The sequence below is a fragment of the Rhinatrema bivittatum genome, chromosome 4, assembly GCF_901001135.1.
Source record: "Rhinatrema bivittatum chromosome 4, aRhiBiv1.1, whole genome shotgun sequence".
NCBI lineage: Eukaryota > Metazoa > Chordata > Amphibia > Gymnophiona > Rhinatrematidae > Rhinatrema > Rhinatrema bivittatum.
Genome location: NC_042618.1, coordinates 257,847,509 through 257,867,633, shown reverse-complemented (window position 1 = coordinate 257,867,633; position 20,125 = coordinate 257,847,509). Strand labels below are relative to the sequence as shown.

The window sequence follows — 20,125 nt, the reverse complement described above, 5'->3', positions numbered from 1 at the left end:
ACCCTGCCTCCAGAGTCAAACATCATATCAGGACAGGGATAAACCAAATCCCTGCCTGATCCGCTCAGTGTCAACACACGTCCCTAACCCAGGGCAGCAGGAGTCACGTTTATTCCGACGTCATATCCTGCTGCCGCAGGGCCAGTCGCAGCAGCAGAGGAGGACATATTGTCTGACAGAGGACCCCATCCTATTGGTGGCTGAAAAAAAAAGGTCTAGGCCCTATGGATGTGTGTGGGTGACTGCCTGTGTGTGTGTGCGGGTGGATGACTGCCTACCTGGGTAGATGGGTGAATGCTTTTGTGTGTGTTGGAGGGGGGGTGAGAGCATGTGTGTGAATATGAAAGGATGGGTTGGTAAGGGTGTGTGTATGTATGGGTGGGTGGATGAGGGGAGTGTGTGGGTGAGGGTGCGTGGTGTGTGTGTGTGTGTGTGTGTGTGTGTATGAGTGGTGGTGGAGGTGGTGTGTGTATATGAGAGGGTTAAGAACATAAGAACATGCCATACTGGGTCAGACCAAGGGTCCATCAAGCCCAGCATCCTGTTTCCAACAGTGGCCAATCCAGGCCATAAGAACCTGGTTGTGGGGGTATGTGTATGTATGTTTATATATGAGAGGGGTTTTGTGTGTGTATATGTGTCTCTATGAGGGAGAGTGCCGTACGTGCATGAGAGTACCTGTAATATATGTGTGTGTGAGAGAGGTTAAAGTTTGTGCACTCTCCTTCAATCTACAACAATCTCAGGAAGACTGGAAATCTAAAGTTCCCAGGTATGAAGAATGGGAATTTTTTATTTTTATCCTTGTTAGTTTTAATTATTGGATGTGATGTATCTGCTGTTTTGAAATATTTTATTAGTGTTTGGTAATATTTTAAACATTTTTATATGTGTTTTTAATTGACTGAATTTATCACCAGATTTGACATTCTTTTTATTGGTATGTTTAATGTTTTTTATTTTTTGATTGTGTTTGCATTGCTTACAGAATTTGGCTTCTTATGATTTCCAGTTCAGTTTTTGTTTGCACATTTCAATTTATATTTTATGATCTCTTTATTCTGTATTTGGTGAGAGTCTATCTGTGTTCTGTTTGTGTGACTGAGGCTTTATGTATTCTGCTGGCTTCTGTGTAGGGATTTACAACAACCTAGCTTTAATCTGTTTTCCTAATAGAAGGTATATTTGTGTTTAGGGCCTGATGTAATATTTGCAGTATGGCTTTTTCATAGGTTGAGTGCTGGCAATTATGATATGAAAGGCTTACTATATTGAAATTGTAGTTCAGTTTATTCCTGACTTTCTGTGGGCCAAGTCCACACCCAGTGCACTTTATCATAGGCCTAATACCATATGGGATCCAATAAACTGCCTTGATTACTATGAGAGAGATAGTAAGTCTATTAAATTATTATTATTGAAAGTGTGTGGTTTTTGCAGTGTATGCCTATCTAATATACATGTTGTTGTAAGTGATTTTTTTACTTCAGAAGATTGTACTTTGAATGTCTATTTTCCATATGCAATCTGCCTTTTTAGGTTGGGAAAGTTAATAACTTTTAAAATGGAAAAGAATGCATAAGTTTTAATTATGTGGGGAGGGGTGGGAAGGGGGAATGAAAGACTGTAAGGTTTGTCTAGGGCATCTAATACCCTTGTATCAGCCCTAAGAGAGAGAGTGTCACACACACAGACTCCCACCATTCACTAACCTCTCACACCCCAGGGGGCAGATCCTGGAGAAGGGTGGGAGGCAGGCAATAGGGAAAAGAGAAGTTCTATTTCTAGACCCAGGAGGTGGGACAGCCAAAGGCCACCCCGCCCAATTAAACATTTCTCCTGGTGCCCCCTAATGCGGACACCGATTGCTGAGAACAAAAAAATAACAAGCCCAAAAACTGAGTGGTTAGAGCAGTGGGTTGCAAACAAAGGAAGCCAGGGTGCAAATCCTATTTCCATTCCTTGTGACCTTGGTCAAGTCACTTCACCCTCCATTGCCTTCCCCCTGCCCTGGCCCTCGGTGATTTCACCTGCATCGGGCCATGGGGGGGGAGGGGGGGCAAATCTGCATCAGGCAGCAGATTGCCTTGAGCTACCTCTGCTTTTCTCTTTGTTCAGGAAATGGGCGCATTGACTGCCAATCCTAATTCTAGCTTTTGCTTCTTGAGAATTCTGCTCACCACATCTACTGGGGGGGGTGGGGGTAGGCTTGAGCTAGTTCCTGCTCATGAGGACTTGGCCTCTACAAAAAGACTGTGAGGTAAACATGCAGCTAAAGTGGGAATGGGATGCTGCATCTCAAAGAGACAACAACCCATCTCTTCATCCCAGGGGCATTTTTATTAATTTTTAACAAGAAAACATATATTAAGCAGTATAAAGGTTAATTATTGCATATCTTTAAACTGAGCCTCAGTTTAAACCAGTATGTGAGATGTGTGACCGTCATAAATAATCTTCAGGTCACAAAATGAGTCTTTTTTTCTAACTCCTGTACTGTTTAACACATCACAGAAATAAGGAATCTTGGGAAAGTGAGAAACTTTGATTTACCTTGTATATTCAAAACACTAGATAAATCCAACCATTGCCATGGCAGATATACAGCCATAAATGATTATTACTGGAACAGTGTTTGAATTCTGCCAGGCATGAGTAAAGAAAAGGTGGTCATACCCATATGATTCATCCAAAATATGATTCAGATCCTTCATATAGTCAATTCATGATCCTACACCTAGGGTTTGTTTACTGGAAAAGACTATGTTGGGCAATTAAAATTAACTTATGTTGACTTGTCTAGTAAAGAAATCCCAGATGTGCTGTGACATAATCAACTGCATAAAAGATGTGAATTGGATCATTCATGTATTACAAAGTAAATGTAATTTATAGGATCAACCCTCTGTACTTTAAAAAAAAAAAAAGAAAGCTAATTTTCAGTGCTAATTTATTCCTAGGCCAGGGTTTGGTTTGTTTCAAACAGTGATATTGCTATTTTATTGACAAACCCTTTTAGTTTAAAATGTATTTTTCATACCTCTGGCTTTCAAGGTGTGACAGACACTGATGACATCAAATCCCTCAAAGATGATCCTACAGCCAAAGTGTACTATGCTGGACAATTGGTGTCATACCTTGCAGAGTGACCAGAGATGTAGTCCAGCTGAACTACAGGAATCCCAGCTTCACCCTCGACACGGTTTTAGGCTACCAGGTTGGAACAGAAGTCTGTGCAAATACTAAAGGAGTCTTTTGTAATCGAGTCCTCCAGCCAGCATCTCTGTACAGGTAGGAACTGTCTAGCCCACTGAGCAATCTTAAATCAGTAAACTACAGGATAGCAAAAAATGTCTGGTAATTATCACTTTATATGGGTTCACAGTGAACCTTTTTGTGATTGTTTATTTGCTTACAAGTCTTCATATCTAGACATATTGAAAGCAATTGTAGAAGGAATCTTGTAGTTTTGATCACATGGATGGTTAACAATACTATGCTTTGTGATGCCCAACAAGGTCATTGGTGCAATAGTGAATCATAGGTGGCGGGTACAGAAGGGCCTGGAAGGACATTTTGCATGCAACCTTCTGATACCAGGGGGACTTGGAAGTGCTTCCTATAATTCTAAAGTAAAGGGATAAGCGAGAGAAATAGAGTTAATTTAATGTGTCTACTCTGTGTCCTTCAGTTATATGTAGGGCTTCTATTTTTAGGTGTTTATAAATTTGTAAATTTAACGTTTATTTTCCAGATAATTAGGATTTATTTTTTTTAGGGTACAAAAAGCAGCGTTTATCGATATTTTGGTAGCACAAGTACTATTGCTGCGTACCTTTTCTGGATGAATCAAAATACATACATTTTCACAACATAAAATATACTTCCATAGCAATACTCGCATTCCACCCTGAGGGGCTAAAGCAATAAGCCTCACATAAAACCGTGCGTCCAAACTGGGCACTCAGTTTTTTTTTTTTATGTGCGCACAGCCAGGTCTCCTGGCCGCCAAATGCCATATGGAAATGAAGTGCCACGCTAAAAAGGACATGTTAGGGATCAGTTGTACATCCTTAGAGCACCTTGGTATCAGGCGCACAGCCACGGGTTAGGAAAATGGACACTGAGCATCCATTTTCCTAAGCTGGCTGCTGTCAAGACTTATTTTCCTGTTGCTGCTTTCTGTGGTTCCTCCTACTTAGTATTGTGATGATTCTAAAAGTAGGAGGAACCACAGAAAGCAGGATTTTTTGTTTTTTAGTGAGCCCTTGACCCCCAGCAAGACTTAATGCCAGCTCCAGGACTGGCGTTAAATTTGCTATGTTAAAAAGTGCACATCGGGCGCACGGCCATTTTTGGCATCGGGAGGGGGGGTAATAGCTAATAGACTCCTCTATATGGCATTTGCATGTGATAAGCGCTATTAGCTACCTGCAAGTTTGGACGCACATTTTGGACGCGCTAATCCCCTTATTGCATCGGGTGGTAGCTTAGTGCATCCAAAACGCACGTCCAATCACTGGTGAAGCGCTGCACTGGCCTGAGCGCAGGATGTTGCATCGGCCCCTAAATAAGAAATGCCAGGACTCTTCCCACACACAACCACCATTTTTCTCCCGCTCCATCATCCAGTCCTAAACTTTCACCCCAATCCCATACCTTCCACTCTCAACTCCCCAACCTCGCTCATTCTCTCTTCTTTCCACTAGCTCTGATTCTCTTGATCTTGGGAACAGCAGTGGAGCAGGTGGGAGGAGGAGAATTGAGGCCCATTGACTGCTAAAAAATTATGCAACTGAGGACTCTTCACCACAAAAAACAAACAAACACAAAAACAGAGTGGAAGATACAAGGGAAGGGGGTGACAGAATACTAAAGGTAGTGGTATTTTTCCAGGGTTTATCCCTTTTTATTTTGTATTGGGATGTTTTATCGGTTAAAACCTGAAATCAGCACCTTAGTTCTATTTCATTAGCTTTTTAGATAAATATTCACATGGGTTGATCTAGAATTTTGAAAGGGGGGAAGCACATGGTTTGATGCATCATCACCCTCTGTCTCTAGAGTGGTCACTAACTCTAGAGAAAGAGTGGTCACTAACATCCTCAGAATACAGGATCTCCCCTGCCACCTTCAAAAGGCAGACCTTTTTCTTCTACCTCCCCGCTTCCTCGACAGTTAGATCAGCAGAAGTAATGGCAGGCTAGCATTGTGTATCTTTAAATTGGACATAGCTTGGACAATCTCAGTACCAGAAAGGATAGTCCTGATACCCTATCTGTCCTTCTACTCCTCTCCTTATGCCCTTTTTACTCTTTTTTTTCTCTTTTCTCTTTCCTACCATCTCCTCTGCAGTTCTGCTCAGTTTGCTCTTGGTGATGCTGGATGTGTTTGATCTGAGTAGATTGCCTGAGGCTGTGCCACTGATTTTAGTCCTGAATGGGCTGCTGAAACCTGTTGATCTGCATTTCAGTTTTTCATGGACCCTTAAACTCTAGATCTGTTTAGCTAAGCATAGGAAGAAAAACTAAGGGTGCTGCTCAGCCCTACATAGGCCTGGCTATTGAAGAAACTCTATTCTATCTTTAAATTACAACTACAAAGACAAAATGAACTGTTCAACCACTGTCCTGCACCTCCACTTCACTCCCTACCCCAGCAGCATCTTACCTCCATACCAGAGGGGGGGGGGGGGTAGTCAGAACTGCATTATAGATGGGCACTGCAGCCAGACCACCTTCCCCACCCCTTATCCCATGCTTTATGGATCTTCATGACAAGGGCTACAAAATCCTTTTAATTTCTGGCAGCACTGTATACCTGTCTCTTCATTCTCTCCCTGCCTGTCTCTGCTGTTTCTCACTCTCCCTCTATGGTTAAGGTATCTACTTCATAGAAGGGTTAATCTCTCAGGATCCTGAAAGCAATTATGTAAACAGACTTCTACCTAGCCCAAGCATTTATTTAAAGAGGCTAAGAGGAGAGGGGAATAAATTATCTTTCAAAAGTAAAGAAAAAGAGTTTGATCTCCCATACTTTTACTTGTCCAGCCCAAGGACATGGTGTTTCCCATTCAGGTTAACCCTCTTAAAGGCATCATGGACTGGCAGTGATTCCAGTGCTTCCAGACCATCTAAATCCTACACCTTTGAGAAGTTGACTCATGCTCAGAGCAGCTAGAACTGGGCAGAAGAGGAGGTAGATGCAGATTAGGAGGGAGGGAGGGAGAAGGGAGAGGATTGTACAGGCAGGCCCGGTGCGAACAAGTGTGCCTACCAAGCATTTGCACGGGGCAGCAACACCCGGGGGGCAACAGGCCGGCAGCAGCAGGAGTTGCTGCAGGGGTACCAGCGGAGCTTAACCCGCTGGCGGCTGAAGAAGGAGAGGCCCGTGTTTTTATTTGCGTGTGCCCACGCGCCCGTGCACAGCTTCCACCCCCTCCCAAGCAGGAAGGCCGGTGGGCCATGGTGGAGCTTATCCCACCGTGGCTCAACAACAACAAGAGGCCCATGGGGCAGTAGTGGAGCTTGTCCCACCACAGCCCGATGACATTAGGAGGCGCACGGGGCCGTGGTGGAGCTCATCCCACCATGGCCCGATGACAACAGGAGGCCTGCAGAGCTGTGGTGGAGCTCGTCCCACTACAGTTCGATGACAACAGGAGGCCCTGTGTATGTGTGTGTGGGTGTTTGTGTGAGAGCCTGTGTCTGTGACAGCTTATGTGTCTGTTTGAGCACATATGTCTGTGAGAGCTTGTGTGTGTATTTGTGTGTATCTGTATGAGAGTTTATGTGTGTGTGTCTGTGTGATAGCCTATGTGCCTGTAAATGTGTCTGTGAGAGCCTGTTTGCTTGTGTGTATGTTTATGTGCCTGTGAGAGCCTATGTGTCATATATAGGTTCTCACAGGCACACATACACACACACACACACAAACAAAGTATCTGTGAGAGAGAAGGAGCCTGTTTATGTGAGAGAAAACGTGTGTGAGAGTGAATGTGCTATTGTGTGTGTGTGTGTGTGTGTGTGTGTGAGAGAGAGAGAGGGAAAATAAAATTGGTATGGCCCTATCTCCCCCAATCCACAACAATCTCAAGGTGACTGGAAATGAAAAGATCCCAGGTATGGAGAGCAGGAGATTTTTAAATCCTTATTAGTTTTAATTATTGGGTGTAATTTGATGTGTCTGCTCTTTTGAAATTTAAATTTTGGGGGGGAATAGAACATTTTTTAATTATTGGATTTTTTATTCAACAGATGTTTTGAAATATATTATTGCTGTTTGGGAAATTTTTGATATTCTGCTCATTAACTGGTTTGAAATATTTATTCATTTTACGAATATGATTTTACCATTATGATTGATGTTTTGTATTTCTTAATTTTATTATTTAATGTTTTATGAAGAATGGTAATGTTCCTGGTTTTCCATTGTTGCTCTGCACGTAGAGGCTGGCTTGCTGTGGGTTCCAGTTCAGTGCTTCCCAGCACCTTTCTGTTTATACATTCTGATCTCTTCATTCTGTATTTGGTCAGGGTCTGTCTGTGTTCTGTATCTGTGACCTTTGTGAGGGGGTGGGGCATGTCATTTTTTAAAAATATAGCTTGCAGGAGGGAGCTTGGCTTTCTTTGATGGGCCGGGACAGAGACTGAATGAATCATGGGAGGGCAGCACAGTAATTGTTGCACACAGGGCAGAAAAAAACCTAGCACCAGCCCTGTGTACAGGGAATGGGATGCATGAGATGTAAATCCATCCCTGCTTACTTTCCTTGGGTTTGCTTGCTTCTTCCTTCCTCCCCTGTGCAGGGCCACGGCTTCTCCGTGCTGCACCAGCCTTGTCTGGTGCTCTTCACAGCACAGCACTGAAGCTTCTATGGCACAGAGCTGTCTAGTGCCCGCTGCCAGGGCAGAGAAACACTTTTTTGGTTGGGGGAGCCCAAGCCAGTCAAGATCCACCCCCTCCCTCTTTGTTCCCCTGCCCTCCACCACTCTCTCTCCCCCATCTTCCATCCCTTCTTTCTTTCTCTTCCACCTCTCCCTCTCTTATCCCCTGCCCCCACTTCTCTCTCTCTCTCTCTCTCTCTCTCCTTTTCTCCCCCTTCTCGGATCCCTTTCCCTCCACCCATACTGATCAGCAGCAGGAGGAGAATAGTGGTGGTACCTTGGGCTGCATCCTCCTTCTCCTCCTTTGCCAACTAGGCCCAAGTGCTGCTTTGAAATGTGCATCTGTACAGAGTCCAATGCATCAGCTGCATCCTTCGCCTCTGCAGCTGTGGACATGACTGCTGCTTTGAATTGCACACGTGGGACTCTGCAGATGTGGGCCTGACTGCTGCTTTGAATTGCACACGTGGGACTCTGCAGATGTGGGCCTGACTGCTGCTTTGAATTGCACACGTGGGACTCTGCAGATGTGGGCCTGACTGCTGCTTTGAATTGCACACGTGGGACTCTGCAGATGTGGGCCTGACTGCTGCTTTGAATTGCACACGTGGGACTCTGCAGATGTGGGCCTGACTGCTGCTTTGAATTGCACACGTGGGACTCTGCAGATGTGGGTCTGACTGCTGCTTTGAATTGCACACGTGGGACTCTGCAGATGTGGGCCTGACTGCTGCTTTGAACTAATTGCACATCTGTACAGAGGTGAAGGATGTGGCTGATGCACCACTGCTCTCCTCTTCTGCTGCCTGCCCGACCCAGCCCCAGATCTCCCACCGTGATTCTGCAGTAAGAGCCAGATTTTGGTTAGACCATGGCCCTTGTAGTCCACGCTTTGGCCACCACTGTAGTGTCCCAGTGTGTTTTCAGAAATCAGGACTAAGGTCCAAGGCTAAAATAAACATATTTATTACCAGAAACAGTTTACAATCAGTGCAGCTGAACTCATGCTTCCTTAGTCTGCCTGCGTGCCTGGAGCTTGAACTTCTGGCAACTTGGTGGTGCTATCCCCAAAACCTGGGTTGGAATATGAATTGAACTGAACTAGTAGGAAGCATAAACAAATCTTGGTCAAGATTACTGGGACATGTCTCACCAGGACGTTATACCTACCAAGCACGTCTTTCCCACGCAACACCCCCCACATTTTGCTTTCCCTCTCCTCTCCCCTTCCCTCTTCCCTTTCTGCATTCTTTACTTTTCTTCTTTGCTCACTCTACCCTTCCCTTATTCTCCTTCACTCTCTCCCATCCTGTTTGCAACCTCTTCTCTTCCCTCATGTGTGCTTCCCTTTGCTGTCTATTTCTTCTTCTTTCCTCTTTCACTTCCCCTCTTGGCTCTGCCTCGTTCCCTCTCACTTCTTACTGATAATCATCATTTTACAAAAGGATGTCTGACGATAGCATGAAAAGAGAACACATTAATCTTCATATACTGTTTCTTTTGTGCATAAATAAGGGGGGGGGGGTAAAAATGTAGACTCGTGGAAATATGACTTATAAACCATCAATTAGACTGAATATAGACATTACACTCCCGTTTTTATAAAGTGGGATCTGATTTTCTAACTCTGACAATATTTTATTTAGAAAACAATGGAACTCTTGTACGGAAAATCTAATTGAACTGTAAATCAAATATTTTATTATGAAAAGGCATTTTTTTTAATATAAAGATATTTTGATTTCTAATACAAGTTTGGATTACATATAATCCTCATTCTACACCTCCTTGGATTCCACTTCCAAACAGTGGAGCCCTTTCGCATAATCAACAGAAGTGAATTTAAACAAGTAAGAAAAGAATCACAGAGTAATTTTTTTTACTCAAAACACTGATTACTTGGGAACTCCTGTTATCCATTTGTTCCTGCAGGTTCCAGTACTCGGAGTGACTACAAGGTGGCAGTGTAATCTATCATAAGTAATAGGCTACTGCCACCTGTTGACCAATGCTAGTATGGCAGCACAAAAACCTTTTCCCTAATTTTAGGGAACATTATTACAGTTTTCTAGTTTATATATAGATTGACCTATAATGAAAATTTGTTGTAGGTTGAATGTTTCAGTGGATAATGTATGTGCAGTCAAACAAAATGAAAACAGGATTTTTTTTTAGAAATGTGGGCTGTTAGGTCAATGTAATCATTTTCTTCTTTTTCCTTATATTGACTTTTGAATTGTATTGACAGGCAACCCATGTTTCTTGATACAGGGTTAACTTATTTGTTATATTTCAAAATTTCAATAAAGTAATAAAAAGCCAAAAAAAACCCAGGGAAAGATATCATGCTGAATTCCACAAATTAATAAAATATATTTTAATCAACAATGTCCTTTCTTTATCATGAATGTACTGAAAGTACAAAGAGAAAAACATGGATTAGATAATCTAGTTATAACTATGCCAATAGTGTATCACCTAATATGCATTTTTAATTTGCAATGGTTTCCTGTTTATTTAAGGGTGAATTTCTTTATTTTGGATGAAAATGGCAGCCCAAGAGCTTACACTGACTGGTCTGATGTTGTGAAGACTTTAAATGGTAAGTTGTCCTAATAGTAAAATACTGACTACTGCCACAGGCCTTGTTTTCAAATGCCAGGATAATTTTGACAGCCTGATATCCAAAGTAACAAAGAAACTGACTAAGATTAAGAGCAGCTTGGCCCCTGCCTTCTCTGCCTGTTTATTTTCAAAGTGAATGCATGTGTAAAAAATACACAAATGTTTGTTGCAATATGCAACCTCCATTATATAAATATAATGCAGCTACAATAAAAGCTTCATGTCAAGCTATTAAATTAAGCCCTGACTTTATTTTTTTTTCTCTGCTTATTTATGCCCCTTTATTGCCCCTTCTCAGTTTTTTCCTAGTAGAAGAGGAAAGTTTTGATTCTTAACTGGGAAAGAATATGAAATCATTGCATTTGGAGGACTATGGCCTCTACTTTCTGTCTTTTGAGCTGTGGGCTTGGACAGACCATTTACTGCAGTTTGTCCTCATTCATCCTTCTGTGCATTTCCTGTATTATTGATCTTGCATTGCAAAATCTATGGCTTGCATATTTCAGTTCAGAACAGAAATGTACATGCAATAAAAGTCTAGGCTATTGCACAACAGGCTGATCCAACCTTTATTTTATTTTGTTGCATGCATGCACTTGTACTTCTGAATTCTTTAGGGAAAGAAAGAGTGCAGATATATGCAGTCAATAACACTTTGAAGTACACAATGGTCTGAGTTCCACACTGGATGTAAGTGATAGTAGTTCCAAAGATAAAGAAATTTGCAAGTGGAAGAGTAGCCGAGTAGTTGCTCTGAAAACTAGGGAAGCCAGGTTTTGAATTCTTCTTCACTTGCTGATGCTTTTTCTGACCTTGGGCAAGTCCCTTCATTCTTATTGCTTCAAGTGCAAATTTAAGGGATCATTTACTAAGCTGCGTTAGGGCTTTACCACATGGTAAATGCCCCAATGCAGAGATAACGTGCAATATTTCAAATACCGCATGTTATCGCTCCCCTAAAAAACATGATGCAACATCGGGATTTAAATAAGCTGATTTGCATGCAAATCAGTTCATTACTAGGCAATATCATGGTAACCAAATTACATACCTTGCCTCAAAATTCTCAAGCTGAGTTGATCTAAAGTTAGTGTTGCACTGGAGGTGGACCCTTGGCCTGGCGCAGGATTGGTACTGCCCTCTGAGGGATCCCAGAGGGCGCTGCCGCCAGGAGGCGGAACACACAAGGAGACAGAGGCTAGCAGGAGCTTCACCAATAACAGTCCGGGGGCTCCGTGGGTTGAGCTCTTGGATTCCCAGATCGCCTGGGCTTAGGTGGGCCTCCTGGATCGCATGGGCTTAGATGGGCCCGGAGAGATGCCCACCAAGAGAAGAGGTGCGCAGCTGTCGGTGAACAGGCAAGCTAGACCGAAACAGAGAGTACCGGAGACCACGGGTATGAGGCAGGAACTGAAGGTCCTCCGGGCGGGGTACGCAGCACCTAGTGGTCTAGCTCAAGGAAGGCCGCAGACAGCTTCAAGGCAGGTGGACCTGGTGGTCGCAGGAGGAGCAAAGAGAGTGTCCGAATGGAGCGCAAGGGTCAAAGCCAGGGTATCCGCCGGAGGGTGGTCAGCCAAAGCAAGGGTCAATTCCAGGAATCAGTCCAAGCGTTGTCAGGGCAAACAGAGGTCAGTACCATGTAATCAGTCCAAGCGAGGTCAGAGGCAGGCCGAGGTCAGTACTGGGTATCAGTCCGAGGAGGTACTACCTGGGTAGCGGAATGTAGAACAAGACACAGGAACGAAGGAACTCAGGAACAGACGCTGGAACACTGGAACAGGCACAGGAACAAGGATGGCAACTAGCTTCACTCAAGGTGATGACCCATTTGCCAAGGCGAAGAGTGAGTGACTGAGCCCTGCCTCTTATACAGGGCTCAGGTGACATCATTGCCGGGCGCCGCGGAACAGTTTCCCGCCATGGCGTTTTTAAAGGTCAGCCTAGTGCACGCATGCGTGCCTAGGGGCGAGGCTGAGGCCGCGGAGCCCCGACGCGAACCACGCTGTGAGGTCTGGGAGCTGGAAGGAGCCAGAGACGCGGGCGCTGGGCGTCTGGGGCGCAGGTGACTCGCTGCGGCAGACCTGGCAGTGGCCTTAGTGCAGTGGCCTTAGTGCGGCCGGGGTGCGCAACAGTTAGCTACATCTCAAGAAATATAGTTAACTTTCCCTGGGAGCATCAGGACATTAACGCATATCCCAATGCTCCTCTTAAATGATCTGAATGGCGTGTATAATGCCCTCCCCCCCCGACCCTCCTCTCCCACCCTCACACCACTGCTCCTTGAGGCAGCCAAAATGTAATAATGAAAAAGTGAGCTTTATATTCAGTGTCAGCTCATGCTCGTCCTTTCAAGCCCCGACCCTTTATGTCAAGAAAATTATCCCTTCCCCAACTCACCCCCTGCTCAGTCCATTACCTTAGAATCTCTGGTGGTATAGTGGAGCCTGGAGTGCTTCCTAATACTCCAGGCTTGGGTCCGGCTTTTTAAATTCCATCTTCCAGGTTCTTTAAATTCCATCTTCCAGGTTTTCGCTCCCTATTTAATGTAACTTTACCTTCTTCTTAAATTGTTAATTTGGTTTCCCCCCTGTTCCATTGTAAACCGGTACGATAAGACATTCGTCTTGAGTATCGGTATAGTAAAAGAATTTAAATAAATAAATAAATAAATTAGTGCTGATCAGCCTTATATATTCTTTTGCTCCCCTATGCAGTGGAGCGTGGAAAAGAGGGTCTCGAGATCTCCAGGGGTTTTATAGCAACTGGGGAAAGGGGTACTAGGGGGTCCGTTTGGGACCAGATAGAGAAGGCAAAGCAAATCAGCCTTTATTACCCTAATCTAAAATAGTGACAATAATCCAAAGGTCTTGTATAGGATTGTGCAAAGCCTAACTTCAGATCTTAATACTGACCCTTAATGTGTGAGTAACAACTATTTTATCTTTAAGGGCAATGACTATATTAAATTTTTAGAGAATAAAATGGAAAAAAATCACTGACAGTTTTGCTAAGGTACCTCTATGGTTTGAACCAGTCCCAGATTCTTTTGTTGCAAAATGGGACACATTCTATGAAATCAGTGAATTTGACATTGTTAAAATCATTTCAAATATGAATCCATCCTAACCTCGATCCAACTAGAGGCCAAGTATAGGCCCATTTCTTCTGCTGGATTTGTGACTAAAATCATTGAATCCATGATATTAAAACAACTGGTCGAGTTTGTTGAAGATAATGAAATTCTCAATGAATTTCAGTTTGGCTTCCAGCGCTACTTAAGTACAGAGATTTTATTGCTCTCTCTGATTCCATCAGGAAAGGATTAGAATCTTCTCCAGGATATGTCCTAGTCATGCTAGATATATTCTCAGCGTTCGACACTGTGAACATAAGATCCTTTTGTCCAGGCTAAGGGGTAGATTTTCAAAGCAGCATGTGGCCGTCCATGTGTGAGCGGTTCCTGGCACGCGCACATGGATGCACCGGCGCACACATGTTATAAAATCTGAATGCCGCACAGGGGGGGCGAGTTTACGAGTAATATGCACAGCAACACCATCTGGCCTCCTCCAGTTCCCTCTCAGTCTGCTCCAATTGAGGAGTGGACTGGGAGGGAACTTCCCTACCCCCCTCCTTAACCTTCTTTCCCTTTCCCCTTTCCCTTGTCCACCCCGACCCCAACCCCTACCTAGCTACCTGAAATGTCTTTTTTTTACCACTTATTGCTGCTCCGGAGCAGAAGTAGTTTCTACTTGCTGGCCGGTGGCCAGCGTGCAGTTCCCCGGGACAGCGGCTAATGGTCACTGTCCCAGCTGGCCTCCATCCCACCCCTCACCGCCCAAACCCCGTCCCCCAGCCCACTCCTTTTCAGGGTCCGGCACTTGTGCGCATTCCAGGATTTACATGTGTGGCTGGGTCTGTTTTAAAATGCGCTCAGCGCACGCAAGGCCCAGTCATGCGCATAAACCCCGGTTTTTACACTTGTGGGCCTTTGAAAATCCAGGCTTAAGGGAGATAAGCATTTCTGGCACAGTCTGGAGGTGGTTTAACTCCTACTTAACTAATAAACAGCAACAACTGAAAATTGATTAACTTAATTCTGTTTTCCTATGCGTTCAGATATCCTGAAGGGCTCTGAGTTATCGGCCCTCTTATTTAATATCTACTTGGAATCTATTGGTCAGCTGTTAGCTACTGTTTGCAAAGAATATCGAATCTATGCAAATGATGTTCAGTTTTATATTGTGTTATCTACTTCATGGTTTGACACTTCTGCACTGATTTCATTGTGTTTGAGTGCTATCAAGCAAATGGCTCACACATAATAGGCCAGTATTAAATGTGGAAAAAATGGAAGTTGTACTGATCAGTCATAGTAAAACAATACCATACAAATTGAAGGGGCTGGTTTATTGATCTCTTCACAGGCCCAAAGTCTTGGAGTAATAATTGATTCTAGGCTGTCTTGCATCCCCCAAATAAGAACATTTATCCGATCAGGGTTTTATAAATTACAGCTACTAAAAAGCTCTTAAGCTACTTTTACTCCCCAATAACTTCCAGTAGATGGTGCAAGGCTTCCTGATGTCAACATTGGATTACTACAGCTCCCTTTTTATGGGCCTTCCATCCACATCAATCAAACCTTTGCAACTATTGCAGAATGCTGCAGCACATTTAATCATTGGTAGCAAAACTGACCATATTTCCCCAGCATTTGTAAATTTACATTGGCTCCCAGTCCAATCAAGGATTAAGTACAAGGTTGCAATTTTAATACACAAATTGATAGCCATCACTGCTTTACCTTGGATAAATGCGATGCTCCAGGTATATAACTCTACAAGATCATTGCATTCTTTACAGAGGGCCCTGTTGGATGTGCCCTCTGTCCAACAGGCTAGGTTTTGTGAAACAAGGGAATGCGCTTTTTCTATTGAGGGACCTATGGTCCGGAACACTTTCCCACAAGAATTCAGGATGATGGAGTGTCTAAACGAATTTAAAAGTGCTCTAAAAGGGAAGGGAGTGTGAGAGAGAGAGAAGTCCCGTGTGACCAGTGGGCTGTGATTAATTGCCTGGGGCATTTGCTCCTGCCCCGCAGTGAGCAACATCGTTGGCCAGCGCTTCCTTGCCTCTATTTAAGACTGGGTCCTGCGGTGTGCAAGCAATGGAGCGTGGGAGAGGTGGTCCCATGTGGCCAGAGGGCTGTGACTGACTGCCTGAGACATCTGCTCCCAGCCTGCAGTGAGTGACATCAGCCGGCACTTACCTACCTCTATTTGGGACCAGGCCCTGCGGTATGCGAGTGAGGGAGCATGGAAAAGAGAAGTTCCGTGTGACCAGGAGGCTGCGGCTGTTTGCCTGGGGCATCTGCTTCCACCTTGCAATGAGTAACATCAGCTGGCACTTACCTACCTCTATTTAAGACAGGGCACTGCTGAAGTTGCGTAACAAAGATGCACACCTCTTCTGGAGAATTTGATTTCTGGATTTCCATTTGAATCTTCATTGATAGGGAGGTAACGAAAGGTGAAAATAGTGGCTTCTCCAGCTAAGGGTAAAAAGTAAGACCTTTGGTTCTAATGATGTGCATTTCATAGGCCAGTGGTCTTCATGGACATAAGAACATGCCATACTGGGTCAGACCAAGGGTCCATCAAGCCCAGCATCCTGTTTCCAACAGTGGCCAATCCAGGCCATAAGAACCTGGCAAGTACCCAAAAACTAAGTCTATTCCATGTTACCATTGCTAATGGCAGTGGCTATTCTCTAAGCGAACTTAATAGCAGGTAATGGACTTCTCCTCCAAGAACTTATCCAATCCTTTTTTAAACACAGCTATACTAACTGCACTAACCACATCCTCTGGCAACAAATTCCAGAGTTTAATTGTGCGTTGAGTAAAAAAGAACTTTCTCCTATTAGTTTTAAATGTGCCCCATGCTAACTTCATGGAGTGCCCCCTAGTCTTTCTACTATCCAAAAGAGTAAATAACCGATTCACATCTACCCGTTCTAGACCTCTCATGATTTTAAACATCTCTATCATATCCCCCCTCAGTCGTCTCTTCTCCAAGCTGAAAAGTCCTAACCTCTTTAGTCTTTCCTCATAGGGGAGTTGTTCCATTCCCCTTATCATTTTGGTAGCCCTTCTCTGTACCTTCTCCATCGCAATTATATCTTTTTTGAGATGCGGCGACCAGAATTATACATAGTATTCAAGGTGCGGTCTCACCATGGAGCGATACAGAGGCATTATGACATTTTCCGTTTTATTCACCATTCCCTTTCTAATAATTCCCAACATTCTGTTTGCTTTTTTGAGTGCCGCAGCACACTGAACTGACGATTTCAATGTGTTATCCACTATGACGCCTAGATCTCTTTCTTGGGTTGTAGCACCTAATATGGAACCCAACATTGTGTAATTATAGCATGGGTTATTTTTCCCTATATGCATCACCTTGCACTTATCCACATTAAATTTCATCTGCCATTTGGATGCCCAATTTTCCAGTCTCACAAGGTCTTCCTGCAATTTATCACAATCTGCTTGTGTTTTAACTACTCTGAACAATTTTGTGTCATCTGCAAATTTGATTATCTCACTCGTCGTATTTCTTTCCAGATCATTTATAAATATATTGAAAAGTAAGGGTCCCAATACAGATCCCTGAGGCACTCCTCTGTCCACTCCCTTCCACTGAGAAAATTGTCCATTTAATCCTACTCTCTGTTTCCTGTCTTTTAGCCAGTTTGCAATCCACGAAAGGACATCACCACCTATCCCATGACTTTTTACTTTTCCTAGAAGCCTCTCGTGAGGAACTTTGTCAAACGCCTTCTGAAAATCCAAGTATACTATATCTACCGGTTCATCTTTATCCACATGTTTATTAACTCCTTCAAAAAAGTGAAGCAGATTTGTGAGGCAAGACTTGCCCTGGGTAAAGCCATGCTGACTTTGGATTCCTTTCAGGGTTCCGAGGCATCTTCAGGGTTCCGAGGTATCTTTGAGCCCTGGTCAGAACCAGCCAACAGTACAACTGACTGGGTTGTAACTTGAGGCTTTAACACTTATAGCTCTAGCTATACCACCTGGTTTTTTGTAGGATAAGTATTAGAGATTCCATGCCTGTGTCTGTGGACGGAGTTTCTGAGATGGCAGAGGCTGCCACTAACCCTTTACCTCTTGATCAAGATTCTAGTAATATAAGGGAACCATCAGGTATCACAATTAATGTGTGGAGGTTAATCTGCAAGGTGGATAAGACTCTTACTAAATCTTTGAACCAACATGATAAATTTTCTACTGAAAGAACGTTAAAAACGATTGATCTTGAGGTAAGAGTAACATCTCTGGAATAGACTATGGGGACTCGAGTTTCATCAGTTTAAGCTTTGAATAAGGCTCATGTTAGAGATAGCTTATATCTTCATGGTCAATATGAGAATTTAGAGAATGTTATATGCTAAAATCTGTGTTTATTGTATTTCCTTGTATAACATTTATTGTCACCTATGGAATAACTTATGGAAGGTTTAAAGTTTTTCATCTGATAGAGAAATTATATTATCTAGTACAATTCAGTATGTTTTTGGATTTAAGAGAGATTTGGCAAATGATGAAGGAATGGCTAATACCTTGATTGCTATTAGTCCCAATTTGATAGATTTTTTTGAAACATCTATTGTTAAAATTCCAATAAGAGCAACATTATTAGTTTCTTTTGTTCAGAATAGATAAAAATATAGTTTTGCAGAAAATATTTCAATAAGAATTTTTTGTTTTGTGGGCAAAAAAATCTCTATATTTCCTGATGTGTCTAAGGTAACCCAAGTTCAGAGGAAACAATTTCTTCAATTGAGGCCCAAAGTTTTAGTGTTAGGGGCCTCTTTTTCAAATTTCCATGTAAATGCTTCATAACATTTCAGAAGAATACATTTTTTCCAGAACCCCGAGAATTGTAATCTGGTTAAGTGCAATCTAGGCTGGATAAAATATTAGGGGTAGATTTTCAAAGGTACGCGCGGGCATCCATATGCACGCGCTACCCGGCGCGCACACATGGATGCCCTATTTTATAACATGCACACGCAGGCGTGCACGTTATAAAATCGGGGTCAGCATGCGCAAGGGGGTGCACACTAGTGCATCTTGCATGCGTCGACGTCCGCGACCTTTCCCCCCCCCCCCCCCCCGATCTCTATCTTACCTTTTGCACCTGCCTCCGGACAGGCGCAAGTTGCATGCGCCGCAGCCTGCTGGCACGTGATCCTCCAACACAGCGGCAAATGGACGCTGTGCCAGAGGTCTCTGGCCCTGCCCCGCCCCCGGACCACCCCTTTTTTGAAGTCCCAGGATTTAGCATCTCGGGGCTTTATGCACGTCGCTGGGCGTTTATAAAATAGACCCGGTGCGTGTAGCCCCCCTCTATGCGCGTAAATCCACTGGATTTACGCGAGTAGAGCTTTTAACATCCAGCCCCTTAGTGCCTCTGGTTATTTCTATTTTTTTATTACTTGGAATAACCTCCCTCCTAACTGTGAAGAGGACTTGTATCATGACAGTATGATGAATATTTCTTTTGTTGGTTTTTATACTTTTCTTTTGGAATTGGAATGTGTATACACATTCTTTCTTCTGTTTAAATGTAATTATATTTAAACTATAATAAAAACAAATTTATAAAAATGTGCTCTAAAAACATTCCTATTCAAGCAGGCATTCTGTTATTTTTTAATTTAAAGGAGCTGTATAATAGGATTTAATGTTTTTTAATGTGTTTATGCTCTGAATTTTAATTTGTTGTTGTTTTATTATGCATATTTTAATTGTAAACCACTATGGGCCTTGGTATTTCAGGCCTGTAAATACAAATAAATAAATGGTGGCCCTGGCTGTAAGGCTACCATTGCTCTGGGGGTGGTACATTTTCTGGTGGTTTTTTAACACCAGGAAAAATACCACAGGATATCTGCACGAGTGAGTACCACATCTTTGTCAATCTCATGGTATTTTGGGGGAAAATACTGCAACTTAGCAAATATATTAGGGATGTGCAGCAGGGATGGATTCGTCCCATTCGGTATTCGAATTCGTGGGGAGCCAAATCCGTTTGCATCTGTTCTCAGGAGGACCCCGATCCGTTCATTAGTTACGTATGTATTCGTTTCCCCAAAAAAACCCCATCCCAACCCTTTTTAAATGTAATTAACTATAACCCCCCACCCTCCTAACCTCCCCAAGACTTACCAAAAGTCCCTGGTGGTCTAGCGGCGGTCCTACCACGATCTCCTGCACTCAGGCTGTCGGCTGCCGGTATTCAAAATGGTACAGATAGCCTTTGCCCTCACTATGTCACAGGGCAGGAGGTTCCCCCCAAGTTTGCTAAAAGTCCCTGGTGGTCTAGTGGAGGTCCTGGAGCCATATCCTACACTCTGGGCCGTCGGCTTGCCAGTATTCAAAATGGCGGCCGATAGCCTTTGCCCTTACTATGTCACAGGGGCTACTGGTGCCATTGGTAGGCCCCCTGTGACATAGTAAGGGCAAAGGCTATCAGCACCATTTTGAATACCGGCAGCCGACGGCCCGAGTGCAGGAGATCGCT

The 20,125-nt window shown here is 43.5% G+C and overlaps 1 long non-coding RNA gene across 3 annotated transcripts in view; it reads right to left on the bottom strand.

Moving 5' to 3' along the window:
* Positions 1–20,125, bottom strand: part of LOC115090667 — a 48,787-nt gene that overhangs the window by 15,706 nt on the left and 12,956 nt on the right. For all 3 annotated transcript variants that reach the window (XR_003856462.1, XR_003856463.1, XR_003856464.1), the window contains exon 4: positions 15,930–16,065. This is a non-coding gene — a long non-coding RNA (uncharacterized LOC115090667). The remainder of the gene's footprint in view (positions 1–15,929; positions 16,066–20,125) is intronic.